This window comes from Crotalus tigris, unplaced genomic scaffold (genome assembly GCF_016545835.1).
Source record: "Crotalus tigris isolate CLP2741 ecotype Arizona unplaced genomic scaffold, ASM1654583v1 scf7180000023684.367845, whole genome shotgun sequence".
Lineage (NCBI taxonomy): Eukaryota > Metazoa > Chordata > Lepidosauria > Squamata > Viperidae > Crotalus > Crotalus tigris.
In genome coordinates, this window is record NW_024100117.1 from 270,177 (window position 1) to 298,144 (window position 27,968).

A 27,968-nucleotide genomic window follows, 5' to 3' on the forward strand; every position below is an offset into this window, starting at 1 on the left:
GTTTGGAAACACTACATCTGAGAAGGCTTTGGGTGTGGTCATTGATAATAAACTGAATATGAATCAGCAGTGTGAGACAACTGCTACAAGGGCTAAATGAAATTCTGAGTTGCATTAGAACAGGCATTGTATCAAAGATGTGTGAAGGCATTATTCTTCTTGATCACACTTGGAGTCGAAGATATGATTCTGGGTATCCCATTTCCAGAAGGATATTGACAAGTTAGAAAGGATTCATGGTATAACAACAAAGGTAATCCAGGCAATTAAGTACATGCCCTTACATTGAAGGAATATGGGATGTACAGTCTGAAGAAGAATTAACAGAGACATGATAGTCCTGTTCAGGTATATAAAATGAAGCTATGGGGAAAGCAGTCAAGAACTTTTCTGCATGGCCACAAAAACTAGGATCAGAAATAATGGGCATAAGTTGCAACCATTAGAGTTCATTTAAATGTAAGTAACTTCTTGATGGTGAGATCTGTTCAACAATCAATTCCAAAACACTTTGGAAGTTGTGGGTTCTCTATATCTGGAGATTTTTAAGAAGATGCTGGACAGCCACCTCACATGGATGTTTTAACCAGTTTTCCTGCAGATTGCCGTGGTGCCTTATGGTGCTTTATACCTATAATTGTATGGTTCCAATTGTGCCACCCTCAAAATCTCTAGTATGCTAAAAACAAGGTTGAAGGTCGTGATGTGCCCATCTTGAGTAAAAAATTGTTACACATTCTGAATTGTTTAAAAATAATACTTTTAATACAGCAAAGGCAATCATGATCACAAACATTAAAGTATTGCAAACAGTTAAGATAAAAACAAAAATGGTAAACCCATCGATAACAAAACCTAAAGAATATATAATGATTACAGCATAAAGTAGCATAAAGAATAAAATCCAGAGCACTCTTAAAAGATTAAATGAACCTCTGGTTAATGGATTTTCAAGTGGTCAATAAATCCAGCTGTTGTTGCTTTTATACTGATGTCATCTGTGTTGACAGAGAAGACGCCCTGTAGTGTCCCAGCTTTCTTAGCCACCATCCTATTGGATAACCTTCGTCTCTGTTTTTCCTGCTCTGGCTCTTAGTTTCATTCTTTTCTCTCATAACTGGTAAACCCATTTTAGATCAGTGTTTTTGAACCTTGGCAACTTGAGGAGACATGGACTGAAATTTCCAGCTGGCTGGAATATTCGGGGAATTGAAGTCCACTCCTCTTAAAAAAGTTGCCAAGTTTGAGAAAGACTGACTTAGACCACTGTTCATGATTCCTGTAAACTTCCAAATATGTCGGTATTGAAATCCATTGAATCTCCAGCAAATGGTTCAATCATCATTCTGTTGAAAGACACATGGATGAGGAAGATTAAGCAAAAATAACATAATTTCATATTTTGCTCATTAATTACAAGTGTTATGCCTTAGCATGAGACATATTTAACACTCCTCAACTGAATTCAAGAGGAGCCAATGTTCAACAGTATTTCTGCAAGAATTATACAATTTGATTTGGTGTCATTTGTACCCATTATAAGAATGGGAAGTTGTAATAATATGTTCTTAAAGGAATATTGATATTCTTTGATTTATGACCACAATTGAGCCTAGAATTTATATGTTAAGCAACGTAATTGTTAAGTGAGTTTTGCCACAGTTGTTTAGTGAATCACTGTAGTTACTATGTGAATCATGCAGTCATTAAGCTAATCATTAACCCCCACTGACTTTGTTTGTCAGAAGCCGGCTAGGGAGGTCACAAATAGTGATCAGGTGACCCTGGGACAGTGCAGGTGTCATAAATAGATGCCAGTTGCCAAGTGCCCAAATTTTGATCACATAACATAGGAATGCTATAAGTCATTAAGTGTGAAAAATGGTCATAAGTTACTTTTTCAGTGCTATTTTAACTCTAAACAATCACTAAACAAATGGTTGTAAATTGAGGTCTATCTGTACAGTACACATTAAAACTGGCCAAAACCCTCTCAGTTTTCTGAGAGGGTGGGGTCTTGCCAAGTTTCTGTGGCCCATCTGTCAATCATTTTCCTTGGTTGCCCCCCTTTACCTTAAGCTTTGCAGAGCCCTTCCCACCCCCTTTCCCCCAATGTACACATATACAACCAGGGAATATTGGCTTAAATATGAAAACAGAGAAGACCAAAAAAGTAGACAATAAATTCTTAGCTCTTTAGGTCCTCATCCCATGGGCAGCGTTCCAGTACTGTAAGGGCCACTAGTAAAACAGACTCTAAGATCCAATCATTGCTGTGAAAGGTAGAATAGTCAGCAACCAGATTCAGATCAGCAGGAAAAGTTTGTGGTTGGTACTAATAAAACGTATAGCTTCTAAAAGCTCAGAACAACTTAATATGGAATTTTTCCTTTACTTTACCTTACAATATCATTCCCTAAAGCAGTGGTTCTCAACCTTTTTAATGCTGCGACCCCCAACCGGTCGTAAGTTGAGGACTACTCAACCGGTCGTAAGTCGAGGACTACTCAACCGGTCGTAAGTCGAGGACTACTCAACTGGTACAGCACCGTTTGCAGAATGGGACTTTTGGCGGGCTCAGCAGGGCAGAGACAGCCTGGACAATTTCTATTGGCTTTTGAAAGCCAATAGAATTAAACTTTATTCAAGAGAGTCTATTCTATTGGCTTTCAAAAGCCAATACAATAAAAGGGAGTAGCACAGCTAAGGAAAAGGGAAAAAAAATGGCGGACTGCATTGTTTGGTGACCCCCGTGAAATGGTCGTTCGACCCAAATGGGGTCCCGACCCACAGGTTGAGAACCACTGCCCTAAAGTAATTTAGGCTCAGCAAAGGAGTTTGACCCAGTGAGTTTCTATGAATGAAGGTAGACTTGAACTATGCTATCTCCCCATTCCTAGACCAGTGCCTTAAGTACTATACAACTACCTGCTCTGCTTGACAACTTGTTTAATGTGTCCCCCCAACCACTGATTTCTATCTGTAACTTCCTTGACTCGTATAAAGTTGCTTGCAAAACACAGTTGGGTGCTAAAATATTCAAGTCTTAGTCAACTCTTATCTGTATTACAGTAAGATTTATTTATTTATTTTATTTGTATATATTCAGAAATTGCCCATATTCCTCATCGAGTGACTCTGGGCAGTGGTGCATTGAATTGCCTTTGAAGATCCTTGAGCAGTTATGGCCAAACAAAAGTCATAGTATTATGAAATGTGTTTTAATGCTGTTGAAAGAAAAATATTCATCAGGGTCCAGTCCAAACTGGGAATAAACAAAATGAAGACTGCTTTAGAAAGAAGGTTGTAGTTTATTGAAGAGCAGAGCCAGATAGAAACATGGCTCTGGGAAAGCTGACCACATCTAGTAGGGAGTGGTGGGTTTTATACCTTCTTGAGCTTTTGTTTGGAGTTCAAGCCTGTGGCATGAACTTTGACCTGAGTCTGAGTGTGCCTTTCTGGTATTCTGATGGTGGTGGGTTAATCCTATTATGTCCAAAGGTCATTTCCTGCTTCCTTGGGGTGTGGCTGATGACTATGACCTGTGTTGGATTTTTTGCTGTGAGGGATTGTTGATTCTAGGGATCTTTGTCTTTCTAATCCCATCAGGTCCAAGCTTCCTGGCTCCAATCTTTCTGACAAGATTATCACATCTGCATTTGTACAGACCTGATTTCTGCTTGGGACAGAGAGACTTGGGGCTAATGGTTTCTGCCTAAGATTTTCTATTATTCCTTTGGGAAAATATATTCTGCCTTTTAAATATTCCCCAAAATATTTCTTTCTCTGGGGGCACTGACTTCCCACAACCCCTAGCACACATTCCTATGCTTTCCCTTAATTAACTCTCTTTGTAATTTCATATTTCTGAATCATTATTAATGCAAATCCAGAATTGCTGTAATGGCCAATATTATGCTCCATGATTTTGATATTTGCAAACTAAACATGAAAAATACATATTTAAATAAACACATTTTCCCCACCTTCTAACAATCACTTTTTGTCCTATTGCTATTCATTAAATCTTTTTGCCTTTGTGTTTCTCGTTCATACCACAAGATGGTGCTAAACAAATACAATAGCCTAGGTTTGCCTCATTTTCTTTCTCTCCCTCTAGTTTTTATTTTGAAATGGAGAAAAAACTTTCAAGAGTCAGGTACACAGCCAGTATCATCCTAACACATCCTGGAACTACACATCACATTAATGAAACAAGAAGACACCTGTGGATGTCATCTACATTTTGGAGTCAAGCCATTCAAATATATTATTAATAAGGTAGAACCCATTTTAGACAATGACACTGCATTTTCTTAACCACTAGGTGGCAGGTCCATACTTGCATACACACAACCCACTCAACCTGAAGCAGATTCTCACAAGCAATAAGAAACAAGAGAAACGCTGCCACCAGACCCTGCAACAAATCCAAATGTGTACTTTGCCCCTACAATTTTGCCACTAGCAGCATCACAGACCCCACTCCAAAAACATAATACAGGTAGTCCTCAACTTACAACTACTCGTTTAGCAACCGTTCAAAGTCACAAGGGCATTGAAAAAAGTGACTTACATCTGCTTTTCACACTTATGACCATTGCAGCATCCCTGTGGTCATGTTATCAAATTTTGCACACTTGGCAACTCACATGTATTTATGATGGTTGCTATGTCCTGGGGTCATGTGATCACATTTTGCAACCTTTTGACAAGCAAAATCAATGGGGAAGCCAGATTCACTTAAAAACCATGTTACGAACTTAATAACTACAGTGATTTAATTAACTGTGGCAAGAAAGGTCATAAAATGGAACAAAATTCACTTAACAACCGTCTTAGCAATGGAAATTTTTGGCTCAACCTGTGCCCAAAAGTAAAGGTGCCTTCCCATGTTTGTTTGTTTTTTACAATATGTGATCTATTTTTATTATGGTTTTATTATCATTTATTATTACAATATTTATTTTGTATTTATTATTAAAATTATTTGCCACCCATCTCACTATCCTAATAACAAAAATAGTAATATAAAAACAATTATAAAGAAATATAAGAACAATTAAAATTACAGAGGAATTAATTATATATACTTTAAAAAAACATATATTTGAGCAGGCAGGGGGTAGAGCCTTTCCTGTCACTGCACCAACCACTTCCAGTCTAAAGTATCTCTATCGGGACCTCATGCCAACTGGCAGAGCCAAGTCTTAAGACCCCTTTGGAAGGCCAGAAGGTTGAGGAGGCGGGAGACCTTACTTCTGGCAGCAAGATATTCCAGAGGGAAGGGATCATGGAAGAAAAGGCTCTTCTCCTAGACCAGGGATAGGCAACCTTGGCTCTTTTATGACTTGTAGACTTCAACTCCCAGAATTCCTGAGCCAGCATGGCTCAACTTGGAAACTCTCCCTTTCCCCTCAGCATGGCTGGCTCAGGAATTCTGGGAATTGAAGTCCAGGAATCATAAAAGAGCCAAGGTTGCCTACCCCTACCCTAGACTAACTGAAAGTCCTTGGCTGATGTGGTCTGAATAGGCCCTTTCTGCAGGAATAAATGGGATGAGTCAGTCCCATTGGGTTAAATCAGCAGTCCCCAATCTTTCCAGCTTGGCAGCCTAGTGCAGTGTGTGTGTGTGTGTGTGTGTGTCAGGTGCTCTCGCGTGCCTAGAGCTCCATTTGAGTGGTGCACATGCATGCCCTCACAGAAATGGAACTTCATGTGTGAGCAGAGGGTGCTTGTGCTCAAGCGTGAAGTTTCACTCACATGAGCAGAGGGCACCCTCCAGTCACGAGTGGAGCTTCATGTGGGTGCGCGCGGTTTTCTGCTGCTCACGCAAATGGAGCTTCATGCATATGCAGTTGCCCATTTCTCCCACAACCCAGTTTTGAACTGTAGTAAGCCATGGCCTGGGGGTTGGAGACCCCTGGAATAGATGGTTCGTCAGGTATCCTGGACCCATAAATGGTTTTAAAAGTAACAACCAACAGCTTGAATTCGACCCAGAAGCAGATCGGTAGCCAGTGCAGTTTGCATTGTTGCATGTGCCACCCTAGGGGTCTCCAGAACTGTTCATACAGCAGGGTTCTGAACCAATTTTATCTTCTGAATACTCCTCAAAGGTAGCCCCAGAGAGAGCACATTACAATGATCCAGATATAAACCATTATCTGCCAGCGATGATCCCCTGGATTCTGCTGGGACAAAGAGACAAGAGTTTACAAAAAAGAATTGAGTCCAAGTTTGAAATCAGAATTCAGAATGAGGGCAAAATAATAGAGCATTTTAACTTCCCAGAACATTCCATTATATACCTCAACGTAGACTTTTGGGAATAAAGAAAATTTATAAGCACCACTGAGTGATAAACTTCTGAGTTTGCATACATCAAAAGGTTTCAGGTCATCAGAAAGTCTGAACAATTAATTGACAACATACTTGTAATCTTTCTTAAGCTGGCTGGGTGATTTTGGGCCAGTTACTCTCTCTCAGCCCAACCTGGGTGACAGGGCAATTGGGAAAACAGGAGAAGGAAGGAGTTTTAAGTATGTTTCCCACCTTTGTTACCTATAAAGTAACAAAGATGGAATAAAAATTGAATGAATACCTGCATTTTACATAGCCACTCTGCCCTCCCAATCCATTCTCCCTTCACTTCATCCCAGTTTAAATCCTACACCAGCTTAGCCATTCCATGCATCTGATGAAGTCTTCACAAAAGTTTCATACCTTTTACCAAAAATGTCAGCCTATTACCAGATTTATTGTGATCTTCCTATGCAGAAGCAACCTGAGTGCCTTTCAGATGTATTGAACTACAATTCCCAGTTTTCCCAATGAATATGGGGGTTGGGTTTGCTGTTCGGGAATTCTGGGATTTGTAATTTTCAACGTATCTGGCGAGCACCAAGTTCAGGAAATCTGGAGCTCTTGCCTCACAAACATTACTGTAATCTCTTTGGACCAGTCGGAATACTTGGTTAATTAACTAGTGATCTTTTTGGAATAAGAATTGGAGATATCACTAAGGCAAAAGTTGCTTGATGATGGTGGTGGTAGTGGTGGTGATGATGATGATGTAATGATGATGAACTATGTAGAGGGGAGTGTTCAAAAACTGACATTTCACCATGAACAAAGTTGATGTCATTCACTGTTAAGCTCAGACTGAAAATGTAACAAACATCTTTATTGTAATTCCCTCTTCCTTTCACTTTGTAAATTTGAATTCTTCTACTATTTCATTTGTGTGAGTAAGAGAACTGTGATTGAGAAACTATAAGGGATAAGTAAGTCTTCTCTTTCTGGTTATGACTTTTCACATCAACTTCCCCTGTCTTCTTTGTAAGGCTGGTAGGTAGGAAAGTCCAATGTGACTTATATTATTCACAGACACTACAAACCAGAATCTTATGTTAAAAAGTCCCAAGATGTTGAAGCTGGCCACTAGTTCCCACTTTCATACTTGTCTGGAAATATGGAAAATCTCAAAAATCCCCTGAGTATGGCAGATTGTAAATTCACTTCTTTTTACTGAGAATTGGTGTAAGGATGTCCACCTCTCCAAGGTGGTGTCTACAGCTCATTAAGCCCCATTCAAATCCTCAGGGTAGGAGTATGGCCATCTAGATCAGGGGTGTCAAACTCAATTTCATTGAGGGCCACATCAGCATTGCGGTTGCTCTCGGGGGGGGGGCTGGGTGGGTGCGGCCTATTGGGTGGGCGTGGATGGAGTGGGTGTGGCCTACTGGGTGGGCATGGCCAGCTCTACATCGTTCATGTCAAGGATGGCTGTGGGGGCCTGGGCAGGAGTGGGACAGATCTGAGGGTCTCTGACAGAAGGGGGTGGGACTGGGGCAAGTGCCAAGGCATGGTCCATTTCTTCATTCCTTGCAAAGGGTGACACCTCTCCACATGCACCCAGGGGACGGGGGCGACACAGCAGGAGCTGGTTCCTCACTGTTTCTACATGGCCTTGTGGAGCTAAGACTGAATGCCTTTCAGCATAGATGGCCACCGCAAAATTGTACATTGGTTCCCAGCCGGCCTGGGCCAGGGCCAAGGCAGAGGGGGCCGTTCCTTACTGTTTCCAGGATGGCTTCGCGGGCCACATGAAACCATTTTGCGGGCCGCATCCGGTCCCTGGGCCTTGTGTTTGACATGTCTGATCTAGATGTTCATTTTCTCAATCACTCATCCAGTCACCCCAACCATCTGGTTCATTTCTTTTATTCTATAGATCCTGACAGCATCCACCCAATAATTTAAATCATTAGATATAAAATTGCTATCCTCCTAACACAAATATCAGGTTCACTGTTAAAGAACTATAGGACTGCCAGTGCGACACCAATTTCTAAAAAAGACTGCCCTTGACTGAATGAACTTAAGATTAAATAACATTTTTTTCCCAAAAAATGACAACAGAAAATAAGCCATAAGCATGAAGCCAACCACAAAAAGTGATAGTTCAGGAACATTTTCACTTCTGTTTATGCCCAGTTCCTGGAAAAAGCAAGTCTTTCTATGAACTGTTAAGGCAACAATTAACCAACAAATAAACCGAAAGCCTATGAAGATGACAACCAATTGAATTATCTATACCAGGAATTCAATTCTCTAGTGTCTATGGAGATTCCCAATGGTCCAGGTCATGGTTGTCCCAAAGGTGCTTTTCCAAAAGGCAGTTGGACTTTTTTTTAAAAAAAAACTCATTTCAGTTCTCATCCAAGAAATCCCGAAGAAGCTTCTTGGATGAGAAGCAAAATGTTTTCCAAAAAACCCCAAGAAAAGTCCAGCTACCCTTTGGAAAAGATCTTTGGGTCAATTCTCTAATAAACTTACCTTTTTACTGGAACAATGCTCCACTTTCTTTACAATTTGGAATCAAAGGTTTTGCAACTGATGATTTGCATAATAAATTTACTATCCTTTTTCTCAGAGTTGAACTCTGTTTTTCTTCCATGTGTCATTTGTTTATTCAAGTGTAGATTGCAGTAGGGTCAGCATGAAGGCCAGCTAACGTTCCACAGCAAAGATGAACAAAATACCGAAAACCCCAAAGGGGCCAAATACTTTTTCAAAATACAAAACTATATCCAATAATGTCAGAAAAATCCAGGAACATGGCTTAATAGTGTTAGATATCCTTAAAGAAAGGGACAGAAAATAAAACATTATGTGGCTATTATGCAAACTGGGCCAGCACATTTTTAGAAAAAGAACATAGCAGAGCGGAAAAAAGTGCAAAAGAAGGCAATCAAAATGACCAGTGGACATAATTTATGAGAAAAAACTGGAATGACTGGAATTTAACTTGTAAAAAAAAGGGGGGGCAAGTGGGTTGGAGGAGAATATTACTGAGATGTATAAAATCTTGGATAGCATGTAAAACTGGCCATGGACTTTTTTCTCCCACTCTTAAAATAATTGCACGCTGCATATGTGTCAAGTTAAAGTAGAGAGAGCCTTCGCCTGCCACCCATATGGAGGACATAGAAGGGAAATGGCTTGAAGACAGTCCTCAATTTTGTCACTGAACCACCCCATTCCAATAAGTTATCTCTAGTGAACTTTTCAACTTAGCACTTTGTGCATTTACTGTGCAACTAATAATTGAGAAATACTTCAAATAGCTTATCACATACTGACAAGGGCAAAGCACATTGTGACTTTCAACTTTATATGCTGATGCTAGCTTAAAATCTTCACATAGGTCTTCTCCTTTTTAAAATATTTGCCTTTTCAAGGAGACTTTATTTATTTTATAAAATGTTGTGCCAAATTTATTGTGTTTATTGTGTTCATTCACAGAAGCAAATCAAACCCAACGCTAGCATATTTTAGCCTTCATACTAACCATGAAGGCTAGTAATACAAAACATATTTTTTGATTTAGAAAAAAAGTTTCCATTCCATCATATAATCACTGAAACTAAAAACCACAGCTAAAAATCTGAATATGAAACTAGTAATCATATTTAAGCAGCTAAAAAGTAAAATAACAGAAATAAAAATACATATTCAGAAAGCTCAGTGGAGGCGTAATATTTAAATTATGGCTATATTAAAAGTCCTAGAATAAGATTTTTGACTGCTGTAAAAAGAAAATACACATAAATAAATAAAGTGTCAAGTAAACCTGGATAGGAAATACATTTGAGAGCTGATTTACTGGAGCTTTAGTCTCATATTTCATTTTTATGTTATCCAGCTACTTCCATGTGTATTTATTTATCAGTCTAACTACCCATCTCACTGGTGTAACTCTGGTCAAAATGCAATAAAATAAATGATTAAAACAGATCTCAACTAACTAATAAAAACAATTAACATAAAATATAAGTAACATAAAATATAAATATTCTCATGGGAGAATACACCAAAATCTCACATATAATACCACTATCTTGCAGGATCCCTATTTCCATAGGATTCCCAAGCCAGCTGAAAAAGCTATGTTTTAAGACAGACATGTCAAACACAAGGCCCAGGGGCCGGATGCCACCTGCAAAGTGGTTTCATGTGGCCCGCGAAGCCACATGAAACAGTGAGGGAACGGCCCCCTCGGCCTTGACCCTGGCCCAGGCCAGCTGGGAGCCAATGTACAATTTTGTGGTGGTCATCTATACTGAAACACATTCAGTCTTAGCTCCATAAGCCCCCCCCCCCGCATGGCCTGAGAGGAACAGTGAGGCTCCTCCAGTGGACCATGCCTTGGCACTTGCCCTGGTCTCACCTCCTTCTGCCAGAGACCCAGATCTGTCCCACTCCTGCCCAGGCCCCCACAGACCCCTTGATGGGAATGATGTAGGGCTGGCCACACCCACCCAGTAAGTCACACCCCTCCATCCCTCCAGTAGGCCACACCCACCCTGGCCACACCCACTCAGCCCCCTGAGGGGAACTGCAATGCTGATGTGGCCCTCAATGAAATTGAGTTTGATACCCCTGCTTTAAGAGATTTCTGGAAGGCCAATAGGTTTGGCTCTCACTCTGGGGGAGAAAAAAAGGAATATTCAGGGGTGGGCACTATGACAGATAAGGGTCTCCTTAGCAGATGGGACCTGTAATATATCTGTCTTGCCAGATCTAATGGGATGGATAGATATATTTGAGAAGAGGTGGTCCCTAAAATAACATGGCCTCATGTCATGTAGGACTTCAAAAGTCAAAAACAGCACCTTGAATTGAACCCAGAAGCAGACTGGCAACCAATGTAACTTGCAAGAAAAACATAATTGTCCAGACTGCCTTATTTTAACGAGATGAAGCTTCCAGATACTCTTCAAGGGCAGCCAATTGATATAATAGTTTGCTGACAATGCACATAATCCAGCGTCCAAATGTACATATTGAATCCTTGAAGACCATGAGCATAAGGGTGAAATGGTCTACTTATGGAGAGTGTGGATTCTCCATCTTTAAAGGTTTTAAGAAAAGGCTGGAGAATCACCTTTCATGGATGACTTTATTGGTCTGCCTGCACATTCCAGAGTGTTGAAGTGGATAATCCTGGATAATCCTTGTGGACCTTTCCAAATCTACAGTTTAATGTTACCAAAAGAGAAAGAGAAGAGAGAACTGTCAGTCTAGCTGGGTGAATTTTAGTACAGGTAGTCCTTGACTTACGACTACAGTTGTGTCCAAAATTTCTGTTGTTAAGCAAGACAGTTAAGTGAGTTTTGCCCTGTTTTATGACATTTCTTGCCAGCGTTGTTAAATGAAACACTGCAGTTGTTAATTGAATCTGGTTTTCCTATTGACTTTACTTGTCATAAGATTGCAAAAGGTGATCACATGACCCTGGGACCCTGGGACCCGTTATAAATATGATTCAGCTGCCAAGCATCCGAATTTTAATTATGTGACCATCGGGATGCTGCAACGATTGTGTGAAAAAATGGTTATAATTCACTTTTTTCAGTGCCATTGCAACTTTGAACAGTCACTGAATGAATTGTGGTAAGTCAATGGCTACCTGTAGTTGATCTTTGCTTGAAAGAGATTACTTAATCAACTGTGCAATCCTTTTCCTGAAGATTTCTCTCTATTTAGAAGTAAAGTTTACTATATCAACAGATCTTCTAAATAAGTACATTGTACCTTGAGGTGTTAAAAATATCCAACTGGCTTATGTCCTCTATTGTCCACTAATATAGATACAACCAAATTCTCCACTGGAATCATTATCGTTATCGGGAATCTATTGTCCAAGTACTAAGCAGAAAATATAATTTAATATAATTTTCTGCTTGGTACTTGTGAGACTACGTGCAGCAAATAAGGAACAAATGCAAGTTTGTCATTGCAATAATTGTGAAAATACCCTAAAACCATTAATCCTCTAAATCAGCAATCTTTTGTTTTCAACATTCTAGCGGCTACCAACTAGCATATGTCAGCCTCATGGGATAAACCAGATAGGAATCACATGCAGGTGAGCTAATTTTAATTTATTCTGCCTACATTGACAGAATCTTGCAATTCTGAAAATACAGTCCTTCCCTTGTCTCCTTTATAGCCTGAGGAAATAGGGAGGATCTTCTCTGAACCTCCTATCCCAGTGGTGGCGAACCTATGGCACACGTGCCAAAGCCGGGACTCAAAGCCCTCTCTGTGGGCACGCGCGCCATGTCCCGGAGATGGCAACCGTCCCTCTTCAACCAGCCACCCACTAACTTGCCGAGGTCCCACATGGCTGGATGCATCTCAGCACCCATGCGCTTGCTGGCCTTTGTGTGCAGGGACTGATGGTGTCAGGCAGCAGCCGCCCCAGCCCCTGCCTCACCTTACCCTGTGACAAAGGCATCTCTGCCTTGCCTCACCTCACCCCGCAGGATGAGCCTCCACCCCACCTGCCAGAGACCCCCTGGATCTCCCCCAACCCTGCCCGGCCCCCACAGGCATCCCTCCCCATGAGCAACATCAACACACCCACCTTGGCCACACCCACCCAATCTGCCATGACCATCACAGCCACGCCCACCCAGTGGGTTGCGCCCACCTGGCACCCGGCGATAAATAAGTGAGTTTTGGGTTGCAGTTTGGGCACTCAGTCTCTAAAAGGTTCGCCATCACTGTCCTATTCCATCAGCTATCCAGTTGCAAGGCATGCTGTCTCTTATCTAACTGTTGGCTTGGCAGCATTTCTTTGTGTACTCCCCCAAAGCCTTTCCCACATACAGTACCATTGCAGTATATACTGTATTACTACTTATTTCTGCATCTCACTGGTGACTGTGCCATGAACTTTGCCCAGGATTGCTGGGAGCTGTAGTTCTGGAAACAAATTCAGGATCCTAAAGAAAGCATTTACAGGACTCTTCTCGAATGGTTCTCTTCTGTGCAAAATGTGATGCATGGCACAACATGGGAGAACAAACCCAACAGGTCAAGAGTCAGCAGTCCATCTGCATTTAAAAAACAAAGCAAAGTCCACATTTTGGGCAGAGAGGACCGCTGATTTGAAAGAAGGGTCAAAGAGGCCATTTATGTCAAAATTGAACAGCCCTCTCTCAACAGGGAGGGATTTGACATCATCTATCTCCAGTTTACAATGCACTCCTTTCAGCAGTTACAAGAAGGCTCCACATCCACTTGCACCATCCAGGTGGTATCAATGACTCTCTAAAAGAATGCAAATGACCAGCTCCCTATAAGGAGTAAAATCCTTCCATTCCCCATCATCCAGTCAGAGCTGAAGAAGCTTCTTGGATGAGAAGCAAAACATCTTCAAGGAACAAGGAAGTCCAGTTGCCTTGTGAAAAAGCACCTTTGGGACTTCTATGCAAAACAATTCTGAATAAGTCTCAAAACCGGGAAGTCTCCCAAACTCTGAATTAATTTGGAAATTCAAAAACTCCCCTTCTAGGACCATAGGAAGGCTCAGAAAATTTCACTGTGCTTCTTCCTAATCTTTGCAAAATGAAAAGGCATCTCAGCTCTGCCAATTCTGTCTGGCAGTGATAGGAACAGGAAATATCTGCAGACAGTGTTTCTCAACCTCAGCAACTTTAAGCTGTTTGGACTTCAATTCTCAGAATTCCCCAGCCAGCATGCTGACTGGGAATTCTGGGAGTTGAAGTCCACAGAGAGTAAGGTTTCTAAGGTTGAGAAACACTGTCTGCAATGAAGAAAGGAAAAGTGAGGTAACCTTCCTGTCCAGGTTTTTGTTCAATGCAGGAGTTTCAGATCATTTTAAAATTAAAACTTTGTATATATTTTCTGACTCCGGCTAAGGATTATGGGCCATTTAGTCCAGCATTTCCCAAAGACATCAGATTGAGGAAGTCTTGCAGTTATGAATTTCTTCCTTCAGCAAAATGATTAAATCCATGGGGAGCTGGGGTCATCAAAAATATCAAGGTGGTTGATACCCTGACTCTGTTTTTAATGTGTGTTATGGGGAAAACCCCCTCATCTTAAGTTCTTGGTTACAATATGAAATTAGACTTTTTACAGCAGTCGCACCTGTTTCTGTCGCCTGCTCATACTTGAAACCAAGTCTTTGGAAATCTCTAGGAAATTCTGTAGACCTCACTTCTCATTTTCTCTTCTTTGTGCAGGGTAAAGCCCATTTAGTGAAAGAAGAAAGGAACACAACGATGGAAAGCTGGCTTCATAGCTGCTTTCTTTTGCCATGGGAAGTCCATTAGTTATTTTTTGTTTGAAACAATCTATTTTTCTTCCCATCGGCAATTAATTTCCTTAATTTAATTTCAGATTCATGATCTCCCTAGTCCAGTGATGGCGAACCTTTTAGAGACTGAGTGCCCAAAACCCGGGCCTGCCCCACCCCCACTCCGCCCTGCCCGCCCACAGGGCCACCCACCACCTCCATGGCCTGCCGCATATCACCCAGATGGCCCAGCAGTGCCATGGCAGCCCCCCCTCCGCCCACACCCTGCAGCATCAATTGGGCGCAATGGGGCACGATGGCGGAGTCTTGTCCCTATTGCCCAGCTACCATGTCCTTGGCTGTGCTGCTCCATGTGGGCTGCACTTGGGAGCGGCTCTCCTCCGGGGGGGCTGCTGGTGAGGAGGGGGCTACGGGGGAGATGGGGCTGAGGCAACGGCGCAAGTGCCCACAGAGAGGTCTCTGAGTGCCACCTCTAGCATGCTTGCCATAGGTTCACCACCACTGCCCTAGTCCATTCCATTGTTTGTTTCTTTTTAATTACTCTATGATATTTGGAGGTTCTGCCTCACCTAAAGTGTGACTTTGGGCAATTGTATTGATGAAACTTATCAACAGTGTTGGAAACATTGACCTTGGGCTGATCACTCTCTCTCAGCCCCATCTACCTAGGGGGTTGTTATTGTGGGTAAAATAGGAGGAAGGTGCTTTGGATATGTTAGCCACCTTGCATTATTTGTAAAAATAATAAAAAACGGGATACAAAAAAATAACCAAACAAATAAAAGTGGGATACAAACAAATAAGCTATTAGAAGACGTATAGCCCTGCACTTTAAAATAGGAATCCATGTTTTTTCCATGGATTTAACCATCCTGATCTGATGGACTCTGAAGTGACTAATCCTGACTCTTATGAGACTCACTAATGCAGTGGTTCTCAACCTTTTTAATGCCGCGACCCCCAACCGGTCGTAAGTCGAAGACTACTCAACCGGTGGTAAGTCGAGGACTACTCAACTGGTGCAGCACCGTTTGCAGAATGGGACTTTTGGCGGGCTCAGCAGGGCAGAGACAGCCTGGACAATTCCTATTGGCTTTTGAAAGCCAATAGAATTAGACTCTATTCAAGAGAGTCTATTCTATTGGCTTTCAAAAGCCAATAGAATAAGAGGGAGTAGCACAGCTAAGGAAAAGGGGGAAAAAATGGCGGACTGCATTGTTTGGCGACCCCCGTGAAATGGTCGTTCAACTCCAAATGGGGTCCCGACCCACAGGTTGACAATCACTGCACTAATGTTATTTTGACCCCAGCCTCTCTTCATGCTTCTAACAACGTGAAGGAGAGCAGACCTCAACATACGTTATTTCATTTAGTGGGGGAAAGGGTGTGTGTGTGTGCTTATTTGCCACTTTTCTATATTTGTCAGTATTAGTAATTTTTTCTCCTAGGAAGAAAAGGGTCACCCAACAGCTATTAAGTATTAATTGTTCTTCTCTATAAGCTTGTCAACTGCAAGCAACCAAAACCAATCGTGGATAGTCTCAAGCTGAAGCTTTAATGTTAGTCACCTATGTTACAAGAACCTCATCAGGCTGACTACATTCGCTTGGGAATGGTCGGATAAAGCTTCAGGGCTTCTGGGGGAGGTCAGGCCTGTGCCACTTTCTGGAGTGGAAGAACTCTAAGCCTAGCCCTGATTTAAAACCTCTCTCCAGTCAGGTGGAGATTCCACTACAAAATTCTTCCTAATTATAATAGGCCCTGCCTTCCTTTTCTCCACATATACTGTATCTGCAGGTGAGGTTTCCAAAAAGAAAAAAAGAATAGAATAGAATAGAATAGAATAGAATAGAATAGAATAGAATAGAATAGGAGTAGAGAAGAGTAGAGTAGAGCTGGAAGGGATCTTGGAGGTCTTCTAGTCCATCCGCCTGCTCAAGCAGGACGACCTATACCATCTCAGACAATAAAGCAGTCACAATCATGGCGTTAAAGTTGTGATACATGTGAAAAGATCAGGAGCTTTGATTACATGAGCACAGCTATCATTTTAATTTTTTTGAAACACACATTCACCGTAGACACCCCTACTCTTCTCCAGAAGAGTTTCTATTGTGGCATCTTTCCAAATATTTATTTCACATTATTTTAAATGCAAGAGGTACCAAACAAAACGTTGAGGTGGGACAGACAAAGCAGCATTGAGAAACCAGTCAGACCCTCCCATTCCTGATGACCTGATTAGTGGATGTTTTTTTGCCCCTCTCCCCAAACATGTGACAGCAAGGCCACAAAGGATCTATAGTATGTTGTCTATCACGAGTGCTAGATTCACAAATCAAGACAACATTACACACAGTGATTCAGAATAGCATGTGAAAGGCAGGATAAGAATTGGCAATGGGAATGGCAAATTTTACTCCTGTGTCATTTTATGTTGACTCAGGGATGGGGGTAGCACTAGCAAGTCACTGGGAAAGGAAATGTCTAAGGATCATTTCTAGTCCTCAAGGATATGAAAGGGGAAAAAAGAACAAAGGAAGGACAGAACACAACCCTGTTATTTTTGCGGATTTGTTCTCCAAAATAATAACATACTTTCCAGCCTCTTTGGCGTCTGTATAAATCCTAACATTAGTGAGTCTCATAAGAGTCAGGATTAGCCATTTCAGAGCCTGGCAGACCAGGATGGTTAAATCCATGAAAAAAAAGCAGAGCACAAAGCTATGTATTCTCTGACAGCATTGTGGTTATTTATTTATTTATTTATTATTTCCCGCTTTTTGAATCATTTTCACTAGTAACTCAAGGCAACTAACATATTCGACACACCTTTCTCCTCTTATTTTGCCCACAATAACAACCGCATGAGGTGGGTTGGGCTGAGACAGGGTGATCGGCCCATGGCCAACATTCCCAACAATGTTCATCAACACAAAATTTGGCAAAAGTCACACTATAGGTGAGGCAGAACCCCCAAATATCATAAAATAGTTAAAAAGAAACAAACAGTTGAAAAGACCCAACCTATTTGCCCAAGATGGGAAAACTAGAAATACCCATCATGAAGTGTTGTGTGTCCTCACCTAATTTTACATCACTGCTCTATCTCCTTCACATCATGGGCCCTCGTATTGCCTTTCTTCCCCAACTATAATGTGCCACCTATACCCTCTTGATTTAAAACCAGGAACAAAGAGAATGTGATTAGTTGTTGGCTCTTTTGAAAGCATATTTGCATTAAGGGATTAATTTTTCTCCTCCTAAGATTTCTCTAGGCCTGGTGGAATTTGGCACCATACCGGTTTCCCTCTGAAGTCTCCCTGTGAACTTCAGACAGAATTTAGGTGGAGGAGAAATCCTGTCATCCTGGATTTAATATGCAATGGCTAGCAAGTATTTTGTAACTGCCAGCTGCTAAGGTCACTTATGGATCCCCATCCAAAGGCAAATACCTTTGGATGGGGTATTTGCCTCTGGATAGGTAAATACCAAAAAAGCTCCTCTGAATGAAACTTTGAATTTAACCAAAACACATAAAATATAAAACGTGCTGAGTTACATTTGTACATAATATTGGGAGCACATAATGACTACCTTTACATAACACGCTTAAGCAAATCATCGAAAGACCTAAGTGGCTACATTAATACAACTTACTAAACTTGGGTTAGTTTTAGCCTTGGCTAGTTCCCCTCTCCCCCCCCCTTCCTGGCTTAGAAGGTTGTAGAAACTCAGAAATGGCATCTGCCATCTGAAATGAGGTCCAGATGGCTTTTACCTGGAGAACATTCAAGAAGTCTTTAAACCCGGATGTCTTCCCAGATCTTGGGGAAACATGGATGAAACCCTTTGTTGGCTCTGTTTGATGTTTTTTGCAAATGTATGCATTGGAGTTAGTTATCTGGATTTTCTATCTTGTTGATTTCTTTAATTGTATTTACTTACCTTATTGTATTTCCTTTTTTTACATTGTACAGAGTAGCTCTGGTTGGGCGGCACTGAAGTTTAAACAATTTCACCAACCAGCACATTGCAATTAGCACTAGTGGATGAGCGCATGTAAGATTTGTTCCCACTTTTGGTTTTTATTTAATTATTATTTCTCCATAGGGGCTACCCCCAAGAGGATAAAAGAAGCAAAAAATCAATGTTTCCTGTCAAAAGTATGATTAACATGAAGCCTTGTGTCAACAAAAGATAACAGAAAGTTCCCCAAATTAGTGACTAATTAACTTTAGAAGGCTAATATCTGTAAGAAGGTGTTGCCGTGAATAATTCTCAGGGTATTTTTTTTTATGAATTATAATATTTTCCCCCTGGAATGCATGACCCTACAACTGGGATACCAGGTTTTTTTTAATCACTTTCTTTCATCAGCCTTCATGCCTCCATGAAGGAGCTATATATTGCACTTTGTATTCCTTCATAATTGGAAAATGACAACTTGGATAACTTTTAAGCTATAGTTAAAATTATTTCATCTATTCTTAAGGCTTCTTATTCCACATGTTTTGGAATTAAATAATTGTACCACAACGGTAAACAGGATAGGGTGCAGCTTAGACCATATCAGTACAAAGTTTCTCTAAGTGAGAGATAATAATTAATTACTTAAAAAAAAAAGATTATTACCAGCATATTATCTGTAATATAGACTAGAAATGTGATTTTCTTTAGCCATATAAATTGACACTCTTCTGGAATGTACCTTAGCTTGCCTTCTCTTAGGTGGGATGTGATGTCATAGGTTATATGGAACTGCCTTCCTGTCCCACTTGACACTGTGGTTATTTAAATCTTAGCCCTAGCTATCATGATTTTTGTTGTTTTAGTGTCTTAAATCAGTACTAACTCCTGTACAAGTCCCCATAATTTTTTAGAAGTGGTTTGCCATTGCCTTCTTCCAAGGGCTTGAGAGTGAGTGACTGGCTTAAACACACCCAGCTGGCTTTGTGTCTAAGGAGGAACTAGAATTCACATGTCCCAGCTTCTAGCCTGTTGCTCTCATGTACATATATAGCATTTAAACAGGCAGAAACAAGCAAGACATAAACAAGTGCGAGGAAAGAGTAACAAGAGGCAGAGATGCAGAAGACACCTTAGGATTGTTTACCAATCTCTATTGAGGACAAGATACTCCAACATGAGTTCTCTCAGAAAATCTAATAGGCTTCAAAAAAGAGTTGGACCAATTGAATTTAATATATATATATATATATATATATATATATATATATATATATATATATATATATATATATATATATGTAGGTCTTTGGTTGTTCTGGTTTTCTCCCGCGTAAAATTGGAAGTGTCTTGGCGACGTTTCGACGAAGTCCCATTCATCATCTTCAGGCTGGTGTTTTCAGCTTCGTGCTTCGAGCAGCAATGAAGCTGCTTTGCTGCTCGAAGCACGAAGCTGAAAACACCAGCCTGAAGATGACGAATGGGACTTCGTCGAAACGTCGCCAAGACACTTCCAATTTTACGCGGGAGAAAACCCGAACAACCAAAGACCTACATACAAACACCCGCGAAAACCTCAGAAAACATATATATATATATATATATATAAATAATTGATATTTTTAACATAATCACCTTAATATTTGGTAAACAGCATGTTGTCTGGGTTTATATTTAAAAACAATCCATAACAATTAATTTCTATAATTCCATAATCCAGATAGTAGCTTTCTTTGATTTTCTCTTCTTCTAGTAATATTCTTTTACCAACATTAAATTAGTACATTTCTTAATATTTTGATAGATAACAATCGAATATAAACATTTTTCTAGTATTTAACAACCACATCAATATAAAGCTTCTTTTCTAAGTGATCATCTTAATTATATCATAAGCCGTTTTCAAAGTTCTTGTTTAGATTTGTTTTCCCTGTAATGTTCGAAACATTCTTACTAGTTAAGATTTTCTCAGAGTTAATTACACTTAAGTATTACATCTTTTTCCTCATACAAGCCATCCCAACAGTTTTACATTTCTCATATCTTTAAAAAAGAAAGAAAAAAAGAAATATACTACTTAAAAGCATATCGCTCTTAAGCTAAAACACATTTATATCCAAAAATTTTCTATACTTTTTAACCATATTCAAACAGATGTTTAATTTTTAAATATTCCATCTAATACATTCAGAACATTCTTGTCAATTGAGATTTTCTCAAGATCAATTACACTTAAATATCTAAAACCTTTCCCTCATATAAACCATTCCAACATTTTTATATTTCCCATATTGTAAAAAAAAGAATACTATGTTACTTGAGGGGTCTATCCCTCTTAAACTAAAATACATTTATATCCAGAATTTTTCTATTTTTTAATCATGTTCAAACAAATGTTTAGTCTTTAAATATTCCATCTGGTAGGTCCCATCATCCAATTTCTTAGTTCTAACTTTAGCCCTTTTTTTTTTTTTTTTTGCCAAACATCTTTCCTAATCAGTATGCTCTGCTGGACCAAAAAGTCTTCCCATAGCCTTGTAGATGTTGTCGTAGGTACAGGAGACAAATCCAGTGAAATGCTTTTGTGGGAAGGTTTGGCCCGTTCGTATTCATTGAAAATCTTTTTCTTTCTTTCTCTCTTAATTTCTCTTATCATTTTTTGTCTCTCAAGTTCTTGTAGTTCTCCTGACAGCTCTATAATCCATTTTGTCAAATCTTTTTTCTTGTCCTCAATCTTATTTTGCAGTCTTGAAGTGTAGATAATCTTTTCCATATCCAATATTTCCTGCAAGTTTTTTTCCGGCTGTCCATTGTTGGGTTCCATCTTTAAATCTCTTTCCTCTGATTTATGTTCAATTGTCTGCTTTATCTGATCATTTTCTGTTTTTATTTTCTGAGAGTTTTTTTTTGTTGTAAGGTTAAATTGAAGATGTGTTCATTTAAATTTTCAAAGTTGTTTTTAATTTCTTCGTGGTTTGAAATCATTGTCATTTGAATTAGTTGCAACATAGCATGCATTTCCTCTTGGAAAGTATTTGTTTTTCCTTGATATGTTCTTTCTGCAGGTCTCTGATGTTCCATGATAGCCAAAAATCAAAGTTTTTCTTTCTCTGCAAACAATTTTAGAGTCACAATTCTATAAGTATTTATAATCCAGGAAAATTTTTTCCCTAACGTTTATAGTTCTTGTCTTGTAAATAGCCCAAAATGTTTTCTTTTTCTTGCAGCTGTTTTCTGTTTAGTTAAGACATTGAAGGTCACAAAAACAACTTATCTTTTACAGGGCTTTCTGTCAGTTCCTGTATTAGAGCAACTACAGTTAAATATTTTCATCCACCACTAGATGTCAGCACCAGTTCATTTTTTTCAGTTTTCAAAACAAACAATTACTCTCTTCAGTATTCATCAATCTTTTGAAAAGAAAATCGTAATAAATTCCACCAATTTCAAACTTATCCAGATTTAAGTCTTATATTCATTTAATTTCAATATATTTCTGTCCCCATAAAAGTTTAATTTGCCACTTCCTTCTGTGGGAGGGTGGGGCAAGAATCCCTCTTCTTCTCACTTTCAAAGGATTTTTGCTTCTTGGGCTTTTTCCTCCCTGGGAAATCAAATATCAAGTAGAAGAGAGAAAATCGATATTCTTACCCAGTTCCAAACACGTTGTTTATGATCAAGCTTAAATTAGTGTTTTTTGGCTTCGGCTGCTTGTAGCTTGAGCTAGAGTTAGAGCTGGAGCTGGAGTGAAGCTAGCCTTTCTTCTGCTGGTTTCTGGAGGGCTTTTCCCAAACAACCAGATCCACCGCTGTCTCTTGGGCTTCCCTCCTTGTCACTTTTCCGGGGCAAATTTAGGCCCATTTAGGGTCCCCAAAAAGAAAAGAATCGGCCATAGGGTGTGGAGCCCTGCGATCTCTTGGCTACTTGCACTACTGCGCAAAACCGGAAGCCTCGAGACTAGAACACTTCCTTATGCAGTTGGCTGGTTACTATGAGAACAGACTGCAGGACTACATAGGCTGGAAATCCCATCCAGCAAGACACTGCTTGGGTTCGTATATTGATTTGAGAATTGATTACATAATGAATCAAAATGAAGATTTGAGCAAATCTACTCCCTCAATCCTGTTGAAAGATTTGATCTCTTGGGCTTTCCTTGACTCTATGGAGCTGGTTACCATAAAAAGATGTTATTTAGCTTTTTATAACTGACAGCTTCAGAATTGCTCCTTGCAGCCCATCTAAACTCATTTTGGGTATCCAAACTTATTCAGCCACAAGGAACAATTACTTCCATCCCTCAATGTTGTATGTATGAAATGCGGACTTTTTTAAACCTTCAGATATGTTGATACAGTTCAAGAGCAGACCTAGGCATTTTACGGCCCTTGGGCCACACCTGGCCTTTTGATTGTCCCTGTCTGAATTAGAAATCAAAAGTAAATAAATGTATACCATGCATGCAATACAACTGCATTGCTTTTATTTTGAAGGTAACTGCTATTCCATTTATGTATGTGCATATGTGCATGCCTATGTACCTTCCCAGTCCTATTGGTTTGGCCCTCCACAAGAGTCCTAGTATGTGCCCCCTTGGAAAAAATAATTCCCCACCCCTAGAGTAGCAGCCCCCAATCTTTCGGGCACCGGGGACCGATTCCCTGGAGAGAGGTTTTTCCACGGACCGGAGGGGACATGGTTTCATGGATGGGCTTTGCTTGTTTGCATGGCCTGGTTTCTGGCATGCTGTGGATCGGTGCCAGTCCACCAACTGGGGGTTGGGGACCTATGCCTTAGAGGTTGAAGCATTCTCCATCCCTGGAGAAGAAGTTTTCATTTACAACAATATAGGCACAACTTACAGGACAGTACTTCGCAGTTCAGATGTTACCAACAGTCATCCCTATGGGACTGGTTCTCTGTGGATGTTAGGCTTTTCCCCTGCATAAACATGTTGAGCAGAGTTTCACAACCTTGGTAGTTTTAAGATAGATGTGTGGACTTCAATCCTAAGAATTCCCTAGCTAGCATGTTCTCTGGGAGTTGAAGTCAACATATTTTGAAGCTGTCAAAGTAAAGAAATACTGCTCTAGAGAGTTGCATCAAAGAGAAATAAAGGAGAGGGTGTTTGAGTTGAGAATGGTGGGGATAAACCATTTTGTTATGAAAACCCAGAAGGGAAAATGAGAAAGTGTTTTCTCAAATAAAAGCTTACACAAATGCTTGATAAGAAACAATTATGAGCCTTCCTAATGAATAAAGCCCTTTTCTCCCCTAAAGTGGTCTCAGTGTAGCATTCAGAGAAATCAACTGAATTTAAAGTCTGCTTCTTTCCTAAAACAAGGGCAGGCATGTTCTGAAATCTGTCCTCTTGCAGGAAGAAAACAAAATGCCTTTCTCGTCCAAATGTCATTCTAATTTGCATATGCAAAGCTCAGAGCTGAGACCCCAAAGAGATTCCAAGGAGAATGTCAGGCGCATGATTGCTTACATTGCTAAATCATTAAGTTTCCCAAATTACAAAGTACTTTTTCAACACAGGACCCAATATATTGTAAAGGGAACATTGAAGCCAGGGTGCAAGGGGAAGCCAAAGTATGGGGAAGTTAGACAGAAAAGGAAGCGGTAATTTATCCAACTCAGCTGGGTCACCTTTCTTGGTCTCTGAGCACATCCTCAAATTATGACTGTGGAACTTATCAGACAAAGCCTTGCAATGCTGTAACATCACCAAAATAATCACTTCAGATTTCTGTTCCTGTTCTGGGCTTTGGAAAGGCTAAAGAATAACTTTTATTTCTTAAATCAGGGTTTTGCAACCTTTGCAATTTTAAAATGTGTGGACTTCAACTCCAGGAATTTCCCCATTTCCTAAATCACTCCTAAAACCTCAAAAAGTATGTCTGGCATGTTATTTATTTATTTTAGAGGGTCACAATCAGCCCGTATTTATTTATTTATTTTAGAGGGTCACACTCAGTCCTTGGCGGTCTATTTCTGTTCCAAACAGGCAGTGATGGGATTCAAATACCTGAACATACGGTTCTCTGTGTGAATGCAGGCCTGGGTCTCCATGGCCTAGAACGGACTTCAGGAAGTGACATCAACGCACTTCCGGTGGGCTATTCTAGGCCTGGGAGACCTCTTCCAGGCCTCCGAGGCATAGAACGAACTTCCAGAAGCAGCATGGGTTCAGCCGGTTCTCTGAACCCAACAAAATTTAGCTACGGTTCTACTAAACCAGTGCAAACCAGCTGAATCCCACCACTACAAACAGGGCAGAAAGGTTGAACTGAACCAATGATAAGCCATCACATATGGTTTATTTTGGTAAACTATAGTGTGTGCTTTGTAAACAATGATTTGTGGCTGAGCATGTGTGTGTATGCAGTAAATTTTGGTCACTGAACATACCAGTTATTAAAACCATTTTTTAGTGTGATGCCAACATAACTGAATAAAATTAGAAACCAGACAATTAAATGACTTTTCCTCCCACAATCAACACAATTTTAGCGAATATTTTATTTATTTATAAATCATATTTACATAGCCACCCATCTCCCAATCAAGTGACTCTGGCTAGCATACAACGTTTCTTAAACAAAAAGCTGCCTTAAGGGTTCTTTTTTGGAGGGGGGGTATGCTAGCTATTTTAATAGAACCTTCTGCATTTTGCAGAGTTAAGTTCACAAAATAGGCTTCCTTTTGATATTTTCTTCCTAATTACTGTATACCACCCTTTAATTATACGAACTATAGCTGTTTTACAAAGAAGGGTGAAGATAAAGACAACCTCCACCCCAAAGAATACAAAATCAAGTTGCAACAATGCTCCAACATTTATTCTGCCAGGCAAGATCAAAGTAAGATATATTTCTAAAAACCAGTCACATATTCATTCTTACTACACATGCTTGACCTTCATGTGAAAACTAAAGAGCCTGACTGCTGAGCTCAGCCTTGGCACATTTTTTTCAAATGTTATATTATTTATAACCTGCAGTGCTTTTGTATCCTGTAAATATCTAGAAAAAAAACTACATTGTACCACAGATTTATTAAACAAAGCCAGACAAAGAAATAGCCAGCAGTGTGATTTTATCCTTTTAATCAGTTAGGTTGAATAAACAATGCCAATGAACTGCACAAGAAGAAAGGGTTAGCATAATACCATATATACGTAATCAATTTACATCTAAAGCAGTCTGAAACACTATAAAAAACCCACTGTGACTAAAATACATATTCATTAAATTTCCATAACATTCTGGGAAATGAGAGAATGTGAATGTATTTTTTATAGTCATTTTCAGAAACAGATGCAATCAGATACCTGATGAGAAAGACTATGCCTTGTTGAAGACTATGGCAAGAGATCAAAACTTCATTAAAAATAAGCTAGTGGTCATAGATCAACAATGTTGGTAGCCTGATTCTCAAAGATTCCTGTTAGCAAGTCTAACTCGCAGCTTATTGGCTGCGCCCTATGACACATACAGGAAACAATTCAAGGACTGGAATTCCCCTTCTAAAATGTGCTTATGTGAAATGGAAACATTTCTGCTGGGATTCCCCTGGACAGAAAGCCCCTAATGTTCTTGAACACCGTGTACCTAATTGAATGGTTTTTTCTGTTTCAAAGTCTTAATTCTACCAAACCAGATTTAAAATAATGGTATTTACACTGAAATAAACACCAAGCTTGATTTTCTGCATGACCGATCACTGTTTTTCTATCTTGTGATAACCATAAGGTAGTCAGAAATTTTCCCTTTTAATTTACCCTGGACATTTTGTCCAAAAAGAAAGCTTGCTTTGACTTGGAATTCCCTAGAAGAAAAAATGTTCACATTTCCTTATTTCAAAATGCTCCTATCAACTCACTAAGCATCCTTATGTATTCCAATCTTTCAACTTCACTCATACTGAAATGAATAAATTACTGCCAGGATATCCATCTATGTGCTTTTGAGCACAGGAAAAAATCATTGGGATGCTATTACTACTTTCCTAACCATCCACCTCATGTTAATAAGCATTTTAGCCCTATTGGTGGCTCAATGGGACCTTGGAGGTCTTCTAGTCCAGCCCCCTGCTCAAGCAGGAGAACCTCTTGACACCAATCAAGTTAACCCTTGGGAAAATTAACTATGGAGCCACACGCCCCCCCTCTTAACACTGCGCTCAAAATGTGGCAAAATTCATAGTGGTACATTAAAACTTTAGCTTGAATGACTTATATAACTCAGCCAGCGTAACAAGGAATTCAGCAATGCAATATGTTTGGATTCACACCACATCTTAATCCAACTTCTGAATCTACTCATGTTCTGCATAGGCAAGGTGAGATAAAAAGGACCAATGTGTAAATACCACCATCTAAGACTTCAAACTGAGCTGGTAGAGTATATAGAGCCCATATCAAGAAGAAGCTAAGGCAGTGGTAAAAAAAAACCCCAGCTCAGAAATAATTGCTCCAGAATGACCCCTCCATATTTAAGGAAGCTGGTATCTTCTTACAGCCACTGGCGACATATAACCTGCTACTCTTAGGTCCAAATCAAGAGGGCATGGTCAAGCTGTGAAATCACTCCAGCAGAAAGCATGCAAAGCTTGCCCTCCCCTTACCCTGCAAAACCAGAGCCTGGGGGCACTGCAAACTACCAAAATCCATTTTGCAATGCATGCCTTGGATTTTCCCTTCTATTTTCTTGCCCTCTGCCCCATTCCTGGTCCTTCTGTTGCGAGTCTTCCCCCAACGTTTAAGATAAATGCAAAACACGGGCAATCTGATAAATTCCCTCCTGCCTATCTCCAAAAAGCTGGTTATTTCTCCTCCTCCTCCACAAGCATCTCCAGGTCTTGATGCGCTCATCCGTGTTGGGCAAACTGCCTACCCCACAGTCCTGCAGCCTGATCCTCGACGGTGGGTGTCTTAGCAGAATAGTAATAATAATAAAAGAATAAAAGCGAATGGAAGGCGCAGTCCCGCTAGGACTCAGGGACGTCACGATTCTTACCCCGCCCCCCCGGGGCTATTTAGAATTGTTTTTCCGATCCTGATCCAGGAATTATTCGTTTTCGAAGCTCGCACAACTCACGGGACTTTCCAAAGAGTCAATTAGAAAGACTCTACAAACAGGCATGCTTGAAGGCCATCAAGATTAGGAACATTCAGGATTCAATTGCAATTCAAATCAAGCTACTTTTCCTGAACTCGGAAACGAACCTGCAGAACCCGAATTAATTGAAAGTCAAACAAACCGGACCGCAACAAACGAGGTCATTCCGCCCTCCCACACCAGTTGGCGCATGCGCACCAAGGGAGGCAATGCCCCTTTGTTGGAACCGTCACACC

At 40.1% G+C, this 27,968-nt stretch overlaps 1 long non-coding RNA gene across 1 annotated transcript; it reads right to left on the reverse strand.

Annotated features, from left to right (window-relative positions):
• Nucleotides 1-754: 754 nt before the first annotated feature.
• Nucleotides 755-27,936, reverse strand: LOC120297721. Its single transcript, XR_005553872.1, has 4 exons — nucleotides 27,840-27,936; nucleotides 11,453-11,540; nucleotides 5,764-6,191; nucleotides 755-1,346 (listed from the first exon to the last, which is right to left on the reverse strand). It is a non-coding gene; the product is annotated as an uncharacterized LOC120297721 (long non-coding RNA).
• Nucleotides 27,937-27,968: the final 32 nt, after the last annotated feature.